An 18,568-nucleotide genomic window follows, 5' to 3' on the forward strand; every position below is an offset into this window, starting at 1 on the left:
CATCTCAGTGCCATGGCTGCTCTTCTCTGCTCTTAGGAGGGATATTGATTTCTGTTTTAATTTAAATCTTGGACGAAATCTTTCATTTTTCTCCGGGCTCCCCAGGAGAGCTGGTCCCTGTTTCTCAGGGGTGCAGCTCAGTGGAGGAGCAGGACAGGGAGGAAGAACCTTGGGCAGCATCAGGCACAGGGTGGACGATTCTCTGGCTCTGCCCAGGGAAGGGGGAGCTGAGGGCTGTCAAGGACCTGCTTTGGGAGCACTGAAAAACAGATAATTGAGGGGAAACTGCTTCAGAATTCACCCAAGAGGAGGCCGGGGTGGCATTTGCAGTGGGGAGGTCTAGTGCTCTGCATTCTCTCTCCTCTCATTAGATATTTTCCAATTGCTCTTATATATGCCTCAAAGGTTAATGTATGTTTGTGATGAGTGCACTTTGTATAAATGTTAATTAGCCCGGGTGCAATTCAAGGGATCCTTTCCCCTCTGAAAGAAATGCTTTTTCTGTATTTTTAGCCACTCTTTTATTAGTACTTATCCAGGAGATGAGAGCAAAGGCTGGGGGGCTGCAGCTCCCCCCTGGAGCAGCAGGGTTTGGGTGTTTGGGGCTCCCAGAGCCACCTCGGGACTGGGACCAGTCTGGTCATGGTGGGGTTGGGGCTGTTGGGTGTCACTGGGTGATGCAGGGACCTGGCATGGAAAATGGGGCTCCTGGGCTGTTCTCACCCTGGTGCTCTGCAGAGACATGGACCTGTGCCCCCCAAAAGCTCTCAGGGCCAAGGTCCTTCCATCCTTAAGCCACGTCCACAAATCCCAGTGGCTCCACGTGGGTTTACAATGCAACTGAAGTGCTCATGGATGGGGACTCTCCAGCCACAAACTTCATCTCCAACTTTTATGAGTTACCAAGAGCTGCTCTTCCGTTTGCAACTTGTGGGGGGGGGGACAAAATGGGATTTCAGTCAGTGGGAAGGGAGAGGCCATTTCCCAGCTCACATTAGCTGGTGATAATTGCTTTGAGAGCAGAGGTTTAATCTCTGATTTCCCTCTCCCAGCGAGTTCCCACTGATGTCTGTTCTCTGTAGTGACCAACCCCTTCCCCAAGTGCCACATCCACAGTCTCCCTAAAATCCAGAGCCCCAGAGTAGGGCTGCAGCTCCCACAGCTCCAAGGGCATCTCCTCCACCCCCGTGGGGCCCAGCCTGGCAGCCACAGGCAGAACCCACAGTGGGCAGGGGGTGTCTCAGAGCAGCCCCCCCCCTCTGTGCCTCAACCACTGTATCTTTGCAACACAAAGGTCAATTGAATTCATTACAGTGTAAAAATGAAGTTCTCTGATTGATTGAAGGTTCCTCTTTAACACTTCAAGTAAATGTGTTGGTTTCACTTGATGGAATGCTTTAAAGGTCTATTATAAAATAGCCTTTTATATAAGAAGTAATTTTTTTACATCATTTTTCTTTTCCTTAATTTTTCTGGGACATGATTATCCTTCCCCCCCCCGCCTCCTTTTCTGTTTAATCGATTTTTTTCTGCTTTTCCCTCCCCAGTGCAAAGGAGGGAGCCTTATTTAAAGGGACACAGACATAAAATAGAGTGGTGTGATGGATACAACGGCTGGAAGATGAGATGGGTCCATCCATCTCAGGCTTCCCATGGCTCCCATTAGTCACTTGATCTCGGTTTTTAGGGTGAGAGAAGCTGGAGGACGATGGGATGCTGAGCTTCCAGCACAATGTGGGAGGTTCAGTGCACCTTCCCCACACTCATACTGGGAAGGAGGGTGACGTGGGGGTCCTTGGGGTGCCAGCCCCCATCCCCCTGTGCCAGCTGCCACTGCTCCAGCCAGGTTGTGCCCTGCTGAAGGACAGTGGAATAAGTCCTCAGGGCACAGCTGTGACCTGAACCCCGAGCCATCACCACCACAATGAATTCCATCACCACCACAATGAATTCCATCACCACCACAATGAATTCCCCTGCCCTGCTTTGCCTGGCAGGGAATCCTGAGTGCACTGGGGAGGGATTTGCTGCCCGCCTGTGCAGGGCTGCTGAGGAGGGAGGATGGGGACAGAAGGGAGAATGAGCCCATCTGAGGGGGTGACTGACGGCTCCCTGCTCGGGGGAGGCTGCAGAAGGAATTAATTAACTCCTGACAGACCCGTGCTAATGAATGACTCCACCAGCTAAACCCAGACTAAGCAGGAGCGAGTTGCTGACACTGGATGGGCTGGTGCAGGCACAGCAGGAAACAGGAGCTGGAGAGTTCCTTTTGGAACGGGTTATCCTGACATTGTCCACTCCCAGGAGAGCCTTGCTGCTGATTCCTGGGAGTCACTGGGGATGTGGCAGCCAAAGGCAAACCCCTGACCCAGGGAGCAGCAGCTCCTTTGGCCGGGGCTGGCCTGGCTGTGCCCGAGCAGTGCCCTGTCTCCAGGAGGAGTTCAACACCAAAGCCCTGCTGCTCTTCCTGCTTTGCAGTTTCCTCTCCCCAATATTTGGGTTGCTGTGACCTTTCAAACAGTGGTTTGGCAAGCAGGGGTGGTGTGCCAGGGCAGGGCTCACCTGCAGGGCCGAGGGAACTCAACAGGACAATGTGCCTAATTCCCATATTAAGGGAAAGAAATCCTGGGGTCTGTTGGTGCCCCGGGGGATGGACACCACAGACCTCCCTGTCTGCCGAGGTGCCAGTCCTCGGGCAGTGTGAGTAATGCTCTTTGTCAGCTCTGATAAAGCCTGAAATCTATCACCAGCCCTTTCCTCCAAAGGTTTTGTTACCGAGAAAAGTAATTACAATTTGCCCTTAATTCCAGGAGAGTGCCTGGAAAACTGGCTGAGAGGAAGGCTCAGGAGGAGGGGGCTGCTGGTCCAGGGCAAAGCCACAGCCTCCTGCCACCTCTGGGACCCTGAGCAGCCACCTCAGGACCTTCTGTACCTGGAAATCGTGTGGGGAAGGTGACCAGGGATGGGTGAGGAGGTGGCTGCCCTCGAGCAGGTCCTGCAATGCCAATGCTGGGGAGGTGAGGTACCCCCATGGGCATCTCCACGAGTCCTGCCCTGGACAGCTGGGCCTCTCAGCTGATGGATTAGGCAGAATTTGTTTTTCAAGCCCAGTTGTTCAGTCTGGAAGGGGAAAAACTCTCCTTCTGCCTGTGGATGTGATGCGATGAGACATGTGACGGGAAAGATGAATTGAGGGCTGCATCTGAAGTGCCAGATACATAATCCATCCTAAATAGGCTTCATTAGTGGTAACAATTAAAGTTACCATTGTGGATTGGATAAGTTTTCTATTAACTTTGCCCTTGTCTGCAGCTCGGACTCACCTCACAATAATGAGCTGTGTCACTTCTGATCTATTCTTCATAATAGCTCCTTTCTCCTCTAAATCAGGGCAAAATATGATTTATAGGCAGGGCTGTCGTCTGGGCGTCAGGCACCCGGCTTCCACCAGCAGCAAGGGGGAAATGGGGGCTGGAGCTTCCAGCTTTTGGTGGCTCTTTGCGAGGAGTCACCCTCCTTGCCCTGGCCAGAGCTGTGGGAAGCAGGACAGTTGGAAACCTGCTCCTGTCCCCTCCACATCCAAATTCCTTTGTCTCAGTCGAGCTCCAAACCTCTGCCACATGCAGACCGAGCCCCAGCAGCAGCAAAACCCCTTCTGACAAACATGTCCCCTCCTCGCGAGGCTGATTGTCATCTCATTATATCAGTAGTGATTAGGAGAGGAAACTGGCAGTTAATCCTCTGCAAGGTGTTTTGATGATAAATTGAGAGCGCCTGGTACAAAGTTGTAGCATATTAAACTTGATTCTGGGTGGATAAAGCAGGAGGCAGCAGTGATGTGACCCTCTGTTCCAGGGCACCACGGTCTGGAGAGCGCTCAGCCCAGGAATCCTAAGAGTTTAAATAATTCTTTGTTATTTTTTGGTTAATGTGAACCCCGTGTTTCGTGCAGGCAGAGCCAGGAGAAGTTCCCACCCCAGAGCTGTCCCAAGTCCTGGCTCAGCAGCAGGACACTTGGGCAGAGCCACAGCCCCAGCACCGCTGGGACGGGGACACCTCCCTGTCCCTGCAGGGTTTGGCTCTCCAGCTGGGTTGTTTGGAGAAAAAGTATCCAGGAGAGGGAAAAAAAACCAAACCCACAAGGAATCATGACAAATACATTCCATCAGCCCAAGTTAAACAGCCTGCAATGCTCTGGGACCTTTGCTGATAATTAAAAGCAGCACGGTGGCTCTTTGCTGGTGAGAATTTATTCTGTCACTTGACCTTAAAGAAGCCCCTGTGCCAGGCAGTGTCACTGCTGGGTGTCAGGGCTGTCACTGGAGTGCTCTGCTGTGGCTGCTGGTGGTTGTGTCCCTCTCCAGTGGTGGTTGTGTCCCTCTCCAGAGTGTCTGGACGGGCACTCAGGGCTGGGTCCTGTCACCATCTCTGGCTGTCACCTCTCCCTGTGTGCCAGCCCTTCCCCGAGCAGTGACACTCCTCACTGGGGTTGTGTTGGAAGGATTCACATCCATCCCAAGCAAACCCTTCCCACCAGCGAGGCGGCCTCGCTGCCAGCAGGCGGTTGCCATGACGATGAGGGCCTGGAGCGGCCCTGGCAGATTATTATTTTTATTATTATTGTTTATTATTTTAATCAGGGCCTGGTTTGCATTGTGGGAGCCAGAGCACCATGAGGCCACTGGTCTGGAGGGTGGGGCTGGTGCTGGGCGTGGAGGGGAGGTGGGCAGCAACGAGGGGCTCTTGGGGCAAGAGGAGGCAGGGTTGATGTCCATGTCCATGGCTTTGCTCAGGGAGGACCAGTGGTGGCAGAGGGCAGGGATGGCACTGGGCTGACCTGTGGATGCTCGAGGGGGTTCTGCAGCCATAGCAGGACCCCACCGTGCTGGGGCTGTGCTGGCACTGCCTGGATGTCACCCCAGCCCGGGGTGCTGTGCTGGCACTGCCTGGATGTCACCCCAGCCTGGGGTGCTGTGCCAGCACCGCCTGGCACAGGGGGACACTGAAGCCTTTGGAAGCAGGTGTGGTCCCTCCACGGCCTCAGCTGTGACAGAAGTTTCTCTCTGTGCAGGCAGGAGGCTCAGCAGCTGGTTGAGCACATTTCTCCTCCTGTTGCTGTCCATGCTTCGATGGTGGAGCAGTGCCAGGCAGCCCGGCGTGTCCGGGGGGACGTGTGGGTGCTTCAGGGGGTGTTGCACACGTTGGTGCTACTTGGGTTGCAAGCAAAGGGACCGAATCTGTCAAGCAGGGTGGCATTACCTCCCGATTAGCTGGCTGAGTAGAGAAAAGGGGCTGATTTTCCTGTCCTGGGGCTGAAGTCACAGCACCACATGAGCTCTGTGCAGAGCCCTGCTCAGGCAGTGGTGGACCCCAGATAGCTGAGTGTGTGACCCCCACGTTTGTCCCCACTCTCGGCCTTCTGAGAGACAGGGAATGGGGGCTGTAAAGCTCCCCCAACACCAGGGGTGTTCCCTGCCCGGGGTCTGTGCAGGGCAGGCGTGGGGTGAGTTCCAGCCGTGCCCGGCACCCGCTCTCCTGCTTGGCAAGTCCTGCACTGCAGGTGACAGCCCAAGGTCACCAGGATGTCACAGCAGTCCTTGGAATTGAGATTTTTATCTTGTGGAGCTGTTCAGTGCTTTGCTCTCAAAGCCATCCTTCATCCCTCCTGAGGGAAGGGACTGCCTTGCCCAGAGGCGCGCGGAGCTTTTCATACACACGGTATCAATCTCCGTGAGGGAAGCACTTTTATATTGGAGATCTGATGGAGGAATAAATTCCCATAGAAGTAGAAAGCAGAAGCTAATAGGCCTTTTCACAATGAAAGAATAGATCTGCTGACAAAGGCATTTCCAGGGCATCAAAATAAACTGTATTTTCTGGCAAGACCACGGCTCTTCCAGGGCTCCGTCGCCTCTGCAGCAGCCCAGCCCAGAGTGGCCATTCCTGGGATGCCCAGGGCTGGTTCCTGAGCTCCACTGGGGTGACCCCATGTGTTACCCACACAGAGCAGCCCTTGCATGGTGCATCTTGGGTCAGTGATGTCCCTCCTGGCTTCTGGTCCCTCTTCCTGGACACTCCCAGCCAGCACAGGAGCATCGCCCCATCCTGCCAGAGCCCTGCCCTGGGTCCTCTCCATTCTGGAATTCCTTGGTAGCTGGCAGGCAGGCTCCCAGTGCTTTTTTCATTTCCCCTTTTGGAAAATTATATGTTAATTTGTCTTTCCCATCAATTGATTTTCCAGTTAAAAACCACTCCCTGCCTGCCCTTGCTTCCCATCCCGCAGGAAAAGCAGCCCTAGCAAGGAAATGGATACCCCTGGTGCTTAGGAGACCAAAATTTACTGAAGACTTTACTCCCAGTCTCCAGAGTGGGGGGAGAGGAAATGATTTGTCCAATTAATTGTAAATGTTTTAATTTAAATGGCTAATGTAGAAGACAGTCAGATATAAACCAGCAAACTACTGGAGTGGTTTATGGGTCCTTAAAGAGCAGTAAATGCTTGTTTTGGTTCTGCTAAGATCACTCAACTGAGTTTTCCTCTCAAATTCAGGGTAGGGTGTGGTGGGAGGCAGAGGGGGAGAGAATTCCTCTTGTATTTTACATACCTCCAGGCAAGCTGTGATAAATGTTTAGTAATTCCTTTCTTTGGATCTGGGAATTTGCCTTTGAGAAACACAGTCCTGTCCCGGTGCTGCAGAGAGGTGAAAAGAGAAAACAAAGAGGAAGAAATCCTTTGAGTCAGTGTTACCTCTTGCTGTGGGATCACTCCTCCACCTGCCTCATCCCTGCCTGTCATCCTCCTTGATGTCTCAGCCCATCACATGGAATGGTGCTGCTGGAATTCTGCAGTGCTGGATATTCCAGGTACATCTGTCTGTGTTCCCTGGCTGGAACATGGCACCAAAGCCCTTCATATCCAGCATTAATGAGCTGATTTACACAAGGAGAGCTCCAACCTGCCCTTTATCTTGTCAAAACCACAGAAATGCAGAGTTGTGAGGCCTGTTGTACAGAGAAATACTGCCTGCAAGGGAGGGACCCCAAATGGAAAAACTTCCTGAGTGACTGAAGGAGAAGGAACCAGTGGGTCTGTTCGTGGCTTCAGCAGAACAGATCATACAATCACAGAGGATCCTGAGCTGGAAGGGATCCCCAAGGATCATCCAGCCCAACTCCTGGCCCTGCACAGACACCCCAACAATCCCACCCTGTCCCTCAGAGCATTGTCCAAATGCTCCTGGAGTTCTGTCGGCCTTGGAGTCGTGACCACTGCCCTGGGAAAGACTTGTCGAGCCAGGGCATTGATGGCACCAGGATTTTCCTGCTGATTTCAGCTCCCAGCCCTTCTTCTTGTGGCTTCCAGCAGTTCACACCCACTGTTGCTATCACATTCCCTCCCACTCCAGAGCCCCTGTTCCCTTCCCACTCCGTGACTCCACCAGTGGTGCCACTGCAAGTTCTTCTCCATGGTTCCTATTTTGTGGCTGAAAAGGAGCAGACAGGCTGGGGAGGGGGTAAATTGGACACCTAATTAATGCATTTTCTGGGTTCTATTTTCCTCTCCTGTCTCCAGACCATCGTGCCCTGAAAACTATTTTCCTGGAGTTCTCTTTGTTGACCCCTAGAGCTCCAAAGCTGTTACCTAAACTAAATGGCTTTTCTTTTCATGCTCCAGCAAAATCCCTCTCGCTTCCAGCACAACCCATCTCCTCCCAGGCCACACAGAAACAATTACAGCAGCACAAGGTTTCTGTACTCACAATTACAAGTCCTTGCGATGCACCGACGGGCTGAGCGAGGGAGCCCGTGTGAAGAAATTTGGATTTTGGGATTGGAGGGGGGTTTTTCAGCTTTTCTGAAGCACCTCTCCATCCTCCTCCAGGGCAGGCAGGAGTGTTGGGAGCCAGGGAGAACAGGGGTGAGCTGTAACCTGCCTTGTTAGAAAGCAGAAAGTCTCTCACAAATGGATTTCCAATTTCCCATCCACCTGCTTAGCCAAGACAGATTTCTTGCTTTTATAATTACTTTTTGGGTAGTTACAGGATCTGGTATCCAGGCAACTTGATGCCTCTTAAATCCTCTTGTAAATCTGTTTTTTTTCTGCTGAGTTTTAGGTGTTGGAGAAACATTAACCAGTCCCTTAGGGCAGACACTGTTTCTCTTCCCCAAAGTCTGCTGGACAGACACAATGCCGTGACAGATTTGGGGGTTCAGGTCAGGCTCTGTGTGGCACCTCTTGGTCTCATTTCCAATAAGATACTGGCCCAAACAGACTCTGCCAGCAATGCATCTTGCCTTCCCAGCAGCATCCCAAGGCACCCAAGTCTCTCCATGGCTTCAGTCTGTCCCTGCTCCACGAGCCATTTGGGCACATGCTCAGGACCTCTTTGTTCTGGGGCTGTTTGTGCTCATCCAGGCCAGGGCAGGCTGCAGATGCTTCTATTAAAGCAGAGCCACAGTTACTCACTCTGGACTGTCCATCAGGGCTGGTGCAGGAGCAGGCTGAGGGTCACCCAGGCTCATCTCCCCACCCTGCAGGGCTGCACAGGGACTGAGCTCCAGCTGTCCCCTCCTTCCATTTATTCACATTTTCATGGACAACTGAGGGATGAAGGAAGGAAGGATGGCACACACTGCTGTTCCAGGCCCCACCAGTGCCTTCATTACCATGCAGGGAGCACGGGTAAGTCAAGCCACCCTGCTAAAGGTCACCCATCAACACACACTCCGAGGCTTTGACCTGTGCTGGGGAAAGTGTAATTTAATTAACTTCAGTGTCACTGTTCACACACTGGAGTCACTGGAGATCTGCAGGAGGGTCACATCACAGGTGCTGCTGGATGCCCTGTCCCACCACCTGGCTCCAGCCTTGGCAGCATCATCGCCCTGTCCCTGTCCCCCCAGGCTGGATGTCCTTCAGCACAGAGCGAGCGCTTGGGCTTGGAGCTGCCGCTTGTGGTCGTGGTGGCAACAATTAGGCCATCAGTCAATAAACTAATACTCTCATTTACAGTCATTAGGGACTGCGGATCTAAGCATCTGCTTCTGCTAATGAGTTTAAAAGTTGGCTAAATATGGCAGACCTGCTCTTGTGGAGATGGAAGCAACAGGAGCTCGATGCGGAATTGGGCTCTGGTGAACACGACATCAATTTTAATTAGCAAGTGGCTGCAGTTTCCCAACTAGACCAAAATAAATGGGGGAAGGGAGGGTGCTGCAGGATGCTCGGGGCTCGTTCTGGGGGCTCAGCTGCCCAGAATGGGGGCCCCAGGCTGAGAAAGCTCCAGGGGGGCCCTCCAGGCACCAGGGGTTTGGAGCCCGGCTCGTGCTCAGCCTCGGCTGCAGGAGCAGCCCTGCTCAGCTGTCATACATATCTTTTAATCTGGTGAGGAATCATTTATTTCCACCTCCAGGCCTAACACAGGCTGCCAGGGGGATGCTGAAGTTTGAAAAGCCCTATCATAGATCTGTTGTAGCTCGGGGAGAAGGGAAAAAGCTTTTCCTCTAAATGACTGTAAATGTGTTTTGCTCGGAGACGGTGGCTCGCGGGGGGCCGGCGATTTGTGAGCTGCTGTTTGACCTGGTTGACAGAGGCCTCCATCACCTGTCACCTCCCAAGGCCAGTGCACCACACAGCGTGGTTTGGGGGGAGAGGAGCAGCCTCTTCCCTCAAGGCCTCTAAGGCTGGACGGTGGGATTGCTCCACGTCCTGCCCGTGGGATGTTAAACCTGGACGTGTTCCCTGTGATCTCACCGGACAGGGGATGAAACGCTCCACAGAGCTCAACCCATCACCCCCTCCAAGCAGCACCACTGTTTTCCTGATGGATCCGTTCCTGCACAACGCCAGGCACCACATCCTGCAGGAATCTCAGTGCAGGTTGAAACAGCAGATAAAAGAAACCGTTTGAAAAGTCCTTTTCCCTTTCCTCGTGGGCTCTTCAGTGAGGCAGATTGAGGCATTACCAGCTGTCAGGGATGTTTTAAGGCATGGCCTGCTCGGGACAAAAGCAAAGTCCAGGCACGGGATTTGGCCTCCAGTGAAGATTTTCTCTCTCTTATTTTATGAAGTGATTTTTTTCAGTACCTACAGGAATCTACAGATCCAGAAGGGCCCTTATGAGTGAGGGACTGTGGCACGGACTGAGTGCTTTTAGGTGGCTGTGCCAGGCCAGATGTGTGCAGCTGGTGGGTAGAGCAGCTGTAGGGATTGGCATTGATTGCATGGAAAGGTCAAGGTTGGTGGGTTTCCAGGCAGAGACACCCCCAAACAGCATCCTTAAAGGGGGGATAACTGAGAACTGGCTCAGGGAGTCTGGGATAGGGGAAAACCTCTTGCTCTGGAATAAAAGCCTAGCAGATACAGAGCAGGGGAGAGTTTGACAGTGTTTTGTGCAGAGGGAGAAAACCCAGAGGCTGCCCAGGGGCTGCCTGGGGGGGACCCAGCGAGATGCTGGAGAGTGGATGTGCGTGAAGATATGTCTGCTCCAACTGGGATGCTCAGCAAGGGCTGGAATTAAGGGCCTGGTGGTCAGCAGAGCCAATCCTGAGTCCTGGTGGGGGGAGCCGGGGAAGGAATCAGCAGCAGTGGGAGCTGGGAAGCAGCAGCCCAGGCCCTGCAGTGTGCTGGAGGAAGACTGAGTGCTGCTTCTGTAGCCAACGCTTTCGATGCTCTTTTTAATACATATATTAAAAGGGTGATAATAAGCAAATCCGTCAGTTATGCAAATGAGTGGCAATTGCATCTTGAAGAGCATCCCACAGTTTAATTACATCATAATTGCAATGTAACACTTTAATTACCATATGCATCACGAAATCATGAGCACTGTTTCTAATCTCTCCACTAATATTTCAAATCAAACAGATTGCGCCGGGCCCGGCGTCGTGCCGGATCCTGCCCGTGGAAGGGCCGGATCCATCCCAGCAGAGGGGGATGGAGGTCGGGAAGGGGCTCTCAGTGTCCCTGCATGGCTGTGCTGGTAGCAGATGGCTGGATGAGTGTTCTTGGCTGGAGCTTCCCAGCCCGTCCCGCTGGCAGGGATGTGCCGGAGCCGGTGTGTGCCCGCGGAGCAGGGACAGCCCTGGGCGCTGGCACTGCGGTGGTACATGAGGGGGGCGAGGTGGCCACGCTGGCCACTGCTCCAGGATATTCCCAAAGCTTCTGGTTTAGCCCTAGACCCGCTCAGTCTCCATCCCTGCCTGGTTTTGGAATGATCACAGCAGCGGGTGAGGCGGCTGCTGGGATAAAGGGATGGAGATTTGTACATTCGGGAGAAGCAATTCAGTGAAAATGCTGCCCCTGGTCCTCCCCTCCCCACCCAGCACAGAAAAATGAATTTCACATTCTCCTCCTCGCCCTGGAGAGGGAAACAATAAAGCTTTCTGAGGCACAGCTTTAGCTGGAGGCCTGGGAATTTGATTTAAACCAGTTGATTCCATAAACCTTCCCAGTTTGCGTGCTTTACTTTTCCTCCCATCCTGCTTCTTTCTTTTCCCCATAAAGCCACATCTAATAAGTGACTTAAGTAACAGATTGGCTTAAAAGGGCCTAAAATTCACGTCTAGGGACTAAGGGAGGAATGTGTTTAGGCAGGGATGTGTGTGATGGAGTGATGGATGAGGGGAGGAGTGTGCTGGGGAGGGGACACCCTCCCACCTCTGTGGCAGTGCCTGTCTGCCCCTGGCGTGGAATGTTAGTGCTGGGAAGGGGCTGGGGGCTCTCAGCTCTCAGAGGGGGGCCAGGGTGGCCTCCCAGCCCCTCCCAGCAGTGCTGCTCTTGCTGCAGGTTGCAGATGGTTGGTTTGCTGTGCCGGGAGCTGGCAGTGATTTAAAATCATCCCGCGCTAATCCATATAAATTCTTTTAATCGCGGATTTAATCTTTTAAGCGCGCAGTAATTAAATTACACACCAGTCAGAGGCACATCAGCAAAAGGTGTGAGGTTTGCAGGCCCCTGGGCAGCAGGAAGAGCTTCAGGACAACCCCAGGGCCAGGATGATCAGTAGTTCAGTTCCTCCACTGCTTCCTTGTCATTAGTTTTTCCCTTTCTGTCTCTTTTTCCCAACAGAATCATTCAGGCTGGAAAAGCCCTCCCAGCCCATGGAGTCCCCCCGTGCCCGATTCCCACCTTGTCCCCCAGCCCTGAGCACTCAGTGCCACCTCCAATCCTTCCTTGGACACCTCCAGGGATAGGAACTCCACCACCTCCCTGGGGAGCCCCTTCCAATGTTTAACAACCCTTTCCATGAAGAAATTCCTCCTGATGTCCAACCTGACACTCCCCTGGCACAGCTTGAGGCTGTTCCCTCTTGTCCTGTCAGACAAGGAGAAGCAGGAAAGGAGAAGATGCAGCCTCAGAAGGAGCTAATGGCCAGGACAGGCCATGGAGCATCTTCCACGTGCTGGGACACCCTTGAGGAGTGGGAGGAGAGCGGGAGGAAATCACACCCGAGCTCCCTGAGCAGGACACTTTGATGGGCTGGTGTTAGTGGAGGGACACACTGTGACACCAGAAGCACATTAACAAATTAAACTTTGGTGGTGGGAAGGGGAAAGTCGAGCTGAACTGCGAGGCAGGGAGATGACTGACTTGGGGAATGTGACAATTACTGTACTTAGCGGGTTTTTAACGTTAGGAGCCAAATAGGAGCATATATTTAATTCATTAAAGCAGTATGAAGTGGCTCCCTCCATCCCGGTGCAGTTAATCGGTGCTCAGTGTCTCCTAATGAAGGGGTCCCTGTAAGGTCAGCCCGATGCTCGTTAGCTAATCGAGACTTATTTGTTTTGCAAATTGCTCTCCCATTTTGAACCACTGCGCAGTAATTTCCATGGTGGGGAAGCAGGAGAGAGTTCACAGGGCTGGGTTTTGAAGCCCTCAATCTGTCATTGGGAGGAGGATAAAAATAGCCTGGGAAAGAGAAGGAGGAGGCTGCTGGGTTTGTTCCAGGAAATCCAGGCCAGGAACGTCGGGAGCGAGGGGTGGCTGGAGGCTGTGTGGGCAGTGGCACCATCCTGCACATGCCAGGGGACTGGGGAGCATGTGTGTGACACTGGAAACTCCTCACCTTGCCTGGCCTGGCACCACTGTCCTGCTCTGCCCTTTCCATCCTCCTCCATGGGGGATCCTGTGTGGTCCATGGGGGTCCTGCTGCCCTGCCCATGTCCTCTGCCCAAACACCTGCATCCTTCATGCACAGAAATGGGAGGGGAGGTGCACAGACACCTGTTTCCAGGGATGGCAGGTCCCTGCTGGGTCTGGCAGAGGTGGGAGTGGAGTTGTCCCGGGCAGGGACCCAGCAGGACAGCACCTGTGAGGATTTCTGGCTGGAAGGGGAGCAGTGGGGACACCCCTTCTACACCCAGAGAGCCTGAGACGAGGCCAAAGCCCGAATTAGCTGTTGAAACCCTTTTCTTTCTCTTCCCGAGGCAGCTGAAGCTCTGGCTGCTGTCCTGAAGCATGAAAGGTCTGCTGTGTCAGGGTGTTCGTGTTTATCTCTGATGGAGGAGGTATTTTCCACCCTTTCCGTGGGTGAGGACCCTCCTCCCTTCTCCCTTGGGTTGTTTGTTTTACAGCTGTGCCCGTGGGAACAAGCTGGCTGACAAGGTGTCCCTCTGCATCCTGATCCAGCACCGTCCCTGTGACACCCCTGGCTCCCTCCTCACCCTCCTGCCTCCCCTGAGCCCCCGAGGCTGGAGGGGGCCAGGACAGACCTGGGCTTTGCTTCTGGAAAAACGGGGAAGAAACCCTGCTTTTCGTGTCTGAAGCACAAAAGCAGAGTGATGTGTAAATTGGGGCTGTCAGCCTTTCCTTCCCAATCCATCAGGCGGGAGCAGCCGTGCCCTCCCCTATCCCGCGGCGGGTGATTGAGAGCCCGGCGGCCGTCGCTCCCGATTTCCCTCGGATCCTGAGGAACCAGGAGCGAGAGCAGAAGGCAGGAGCTCCCCGTGCTCGTGCTGGGGCTGCTGCCCCGGCTCTCCGGTGCCTGACCTTTGGCCATGAACTTCCAGCAGGGATTTTTCCCCCGATTCCAGGGCAGGATGAGCGGGAGCACCGCGGGCAGACCCCGGCTGGTCCTGCCTGCTCTGCTCGTTCTGCCTGGCAGTCACTGGCACTCAGTGCAGTGCAGGGGGAGAAAGAACCTTTATTTTCCAATATCACAGATCAAAAATAAAACCCCAACCTTTATTTTAATTTCCCCCCTGAAGTAATAATGCCCACGGTGTAAAGAAAGCATTCCGCTGAGGCAAGAATTTTTTTCCCAAATGTCATGGAAATGGAGGAATTTCAGCAACTGTATTTGTGTGCAAAAGAGGAGAGAAAGTAGATTAATTTTAAAAGGTTACATTGATTGCAGTCAGGCATGAGCCTGCAGCGAGGAGCCCTGTGCAATTCCCACCCTGAGGTGGGGGAGCAAGCTGCTGTCCTCTCCAGGGGCCATTCCACCCCAGCATCTCCCCAGGATGCTGAGGCACCCCCAGTGCCACACACCAACATTCCTTCACTTTGTGGGGGGAGTGAGAGGACCAAACACACGTGACCCTGGAGCAGCCCTGGCTCCCGAGGCTTCAGCCATCAGCACATGAGTCCTCATTGAGCTTGGGGTCGGCGGTGAGGAGTTCCCAGGGAACTTTACTGGGTTTTTGTTTCTATGCAGGATCCCTGACATCTGGGAAGAGCTCCTGATCCTTCCAGGTGATGAAGCTGATCTCGTGCAGCTGTATTGACACAAGGAATGTGCTCAGAGGCCCCGTTTCCAGCCATGCTGAGGGAGAGGTGAGAGCCTGCCATGGTGGTGGAGCAAGTCGAGTTCAGTGGGGTCTCTCCAGCCCAGTCTGGGGCTGTTTGGGGGCTGCAGCCCCTCTTGACTCTGCTCCTGAAGACGTGGGGAACTGGCTGTGTTTAGAGCTGCCTCTTGGAGACCTGCCTGGTGCACTCTTCCATCATCTCCAGAAACCTTGAGTTTCATTAGTTCCTGGAGCAGTTTGTAAGAACCAGAGTGTGGCAAAGGCGGCCTGGAAGGGTCAGCAAAGCTCGTCTGCTGCACGAGGAAAGTCTAGCAGCAGATGGGATCTGTGATCATCACCAGAGGAGTTTGGTGTCTCCCTGGTCGCTCCTCAAATATTCTTGGTCCCTGGGATAGCTCTGCTGATTTGGCTTCACTTTAGTAGAGAGGGACTCAGTCACCTTCTTCAAGCTCTTGCTGACCTTGTGTTACACCGTCTGGCCATCAGCCTTTGCCGTGGGGATGGGATGGACACGGGCTCTTGGGGAGTCTGGTTTCCTTGCCACCAAGGCAGCTCTGCTTTCTACCCACGGATGGTGCCAGTAGCAACTTCCACCTTCTTCCAGGCCAGCGGGACATAACCCTGAGTGGCCTCTTGCCATCGTGACTCATTTGTTTCCCTCGCGAGGCCTAGAGCTGGGGGCGAAAAAACAAGAGTCCGAGTCTCTCTCTTGAGAACACGAGGGGTGACCAAATTTCCCCCCCCAGAGCCCCTTTTCTCCTCTTCCCCATGGGAGCAACCCCTGTTTGGCACCAAGGCCGGTGCACGAGCCGTCCCTCCTCTGCCACCGCCGCCGCCGCCATCACCGCGGCCTTTCCCGCATCGACGGCGAACCAAGGCTGCCCTTGGCTGCCCCCAAAGCTGTACCTGTGTCTGCACATCAATACCCGTCTCCAGCAGGCGCCCTCGGAGCTTGAAAGCCCTTCCTCCCCGCGGGGTCGTGCCCCATCAGCGTGGGGTTCCCCGCGCCGCCCGAGCCGTGTCGGAGGAGGAAACGCTTCTCCTTGATCGGGAGGGATAAGAATAGCGAGCGGCAGGTGGGGTGCGGATGAAAGGCGGCCGGCTCTCGTTCTTTCCCCCGCCCCGGGGCGATCTGCCCCCTTCTCTTTGCGAGCAATAATTGCCTGGCACGGCCCCAGATGAGTGTCACGCTCCACCAAAGCCCGAGCGCGGCGAGGCCACGGCTCCGGGCTCGCCGGCAATGAGCGGGGAGGCGGCGAGGAGGCTTTTGATCCCGCTCTTCTTCCTCTGACGTGCTGGAGGATTATCAGGCTCTGAGGAAGGTATTTCTCCGGCTCGAGCTTTCCCTCGCTCTGCAAAGGAGGCCGACTGCTGCTCTGCCATTGCCAGGGGCTAGAGCGGCACGTGGTGGCAGCGCCGGTCCTTCCCCCAGGAGATGCCAAGGCCAAACCCAAACCCATCACCCGGCCATCGCCATGGTGGACACCTCTGTGACCCTTCCTGACTTTTGGTGGCTTCTGCTCCTAGAGGTCATACTGGAGACAGCCTGGCCTGGACTCCGGAGCCCTTGGAGGTGTTGTGACCCCTCAGCATTGTGATTTCCAAGCCCAGCAGCTGTGGTGGGGCACGGTGGCCTCCTGCTTCCCTGTGTTTTTTCAGGTGCTTCCTCTGGCTTTGCTTTCATTAATTTATCACACGCACACAGATCGTAAGTGGGCTCAAATTTCCATCTCCAGCAGCTGAAATCCAATAATTACCCAGAGTATCCCACCTGGAGAAGCGTTCCCGGCTGGTCGGCAAATTGTGAAGAAGTTCACTGTATCCCTTAGAGCGAGAAATTATCCTGGAGTGTAAGTTCTGGCTCCAGCAGCCTTCCAGGTACAAAAAATGAAATTAATGGGGTGGGTGAGACGGAGATTTAAATGATGCTGTAGAAAACGCAGAGCAGGGGACACCTTGATTTAACTGGGGGATTCCTTTTTCAATGAAGGGGACCTTCAGCAGTGTCTGAAGGAGAGGGAAAAAAGTGACACAATGGGAGCCTGGGAGCATCATCTCTCCCAGGGCAGGAATCTCACAGTCCTTCTCCCTGCATTGGCATGATGCAGCACAACATCATCCCTACAGCTGGTTGGTATTTTTGGGGGGCTATTTTGTCCTATTTTTAGGAAATGCCAACGTGGATTGGGAACCTTTTTTGGGTCTGGGAGGGAAAAGGTCAGCCTGAGCAAATTTCTCAGCCCGAACTGAAAGCAGAGAGGGGTGAAGCAGTTTCCTTGCTGGTTTCCAGACAGACCCACTCCAGCTTCAGATGGAGCTAATTAAAGTGGTGACATTTTAAGACATGATGATGTGAAATCTCTTGCTTCGAGCCAAGTCTGGGCCCTTTTCAGAGTTCAGTCCTGCTGCCCAGAGTCCCCAGGAGTGGCACAAGCAAACGAAGAGGAGTGATGAGTTGTTTTTAATGTAGTATTTTCCTTATGGTGTGAACAAGTTTTTAGTCTTTGGAAGAATTCTGTAACATCAGGCTGTTGGGGCAGAGATCCCCCAAAAAAACAGAACTCTCTGGCTCAGGTGCCTGTGACAGTGTTTGAGTTTTGCCTCTGCTGTGTGTTACCCTTCCTGGGATGGGAGAACAGAGGAGAGGAAGTCCCAGCCCCTCGGGATGGGTGTAAGCTGGGGCGGGTGCACACCCCAAAACCTGTAGCATCACCCCAAGAGCTCTGCCCTGCCCAGAGTGACGCAAATCCCTGTTTTCCAGAGGGCTGAAGGCTTTTGGGGCCCCCCTGGGGAAGGGAGGAGCGGGTGGGCTGTGGCTGTGGCAGTGCCATGTGCTGCCAGCAGTGCCGAGGCCGGGGCTGGATGGAGGGAGGGAGCTGCAGACGGGAGCTGTATTGTGGCTCTTGCACAATGCAGCGTTAAGAGACAAAGCCAGCTCGGCTCAGTGGGGTGCAGGAGGTGATTTGGGGGAAGGAGAGACTGGCTCTGACGGGTGGAATGAGGTTGGAGTGATGGAAAGAGCCCTGCAAAGAGTCGCTGGCTCCGAGCTGGGCTGCAGGGCTGGCAGGGTGAGTGTGATGTGGTGCCACATGGATGGTGTCCCCAGGGCTGTCCCCAGGAGGGGCCTGCCTGCACCAGCCCCGGGGGTAAGGATGCACCCTGGCACAGGCAGGATGCAGAGGGGAGGATGGACAGATGGACACACAGGCTGATGTGGATGGAGGGGTTGATCGAGGCATGGGCAGCACATGCCCAGACTGCGGGAGGAAAACCTTGCTTTCCATGTGAAGGGAGGACGCTGGAGACAGCAGGGGATGGATGGGGCAGCAGCAATGTTTGGCTCTGAACTCACTTCAAAGCCCCACTTCTCATCACCATCCCTTGTGCAGGTGCCCAGGTGAACCTGCCCCAGGCAGGTGAGGACCCACCAGGCCCCAAAAGGCCGTGCTGGTGGAGGGGCAGCCACCAGGGCAGCTCCAGCCAGGCCCCAGCTCCCCGCTGGGAAAAACCCAATAATTTGGGGATAGACTATTTCACTGGATTAGAGAAGAGGTGAAGCACCCTGAACTCTGCCCCAGCACCACTCACAGGACAGGTGAGAGGCTGGAGGTGAGCTGGTGGGTGTGAGGATGGAGCTGAGCTGGTGGGTTTGGGATGGAGGTGAGCTGGTGGGTTTGGGATGGAGGTGAGCTGGTGGGTTTGGGATGGAGCTGAGCTGGTGGGTTTGGGATGGAGGTGAGCTGGTGGGTTTGGGATGGAGGTGAGCTGGTGGGTTTGGGATGGAGGTGAGCTGGTGGGTTTGGGATGGAGGTGAGCT

The sequence above is a fragment of the Chiroxiphia lanceolata genome, chromosome 24 (genome assembly GCF_009829145.1).
Source record: "Chiroxiphia lanceolata isolate bChiLan1 chromosome 24, bChiLan1.pri, whole genome shotgun sequence".
Taxonomy (NCBI): Eukaryota; Metazoa; Chordata; class Aves; order Passeriformes; family Pipridae; genus Chiroxiphia; species Chiroxiphia lanceolata.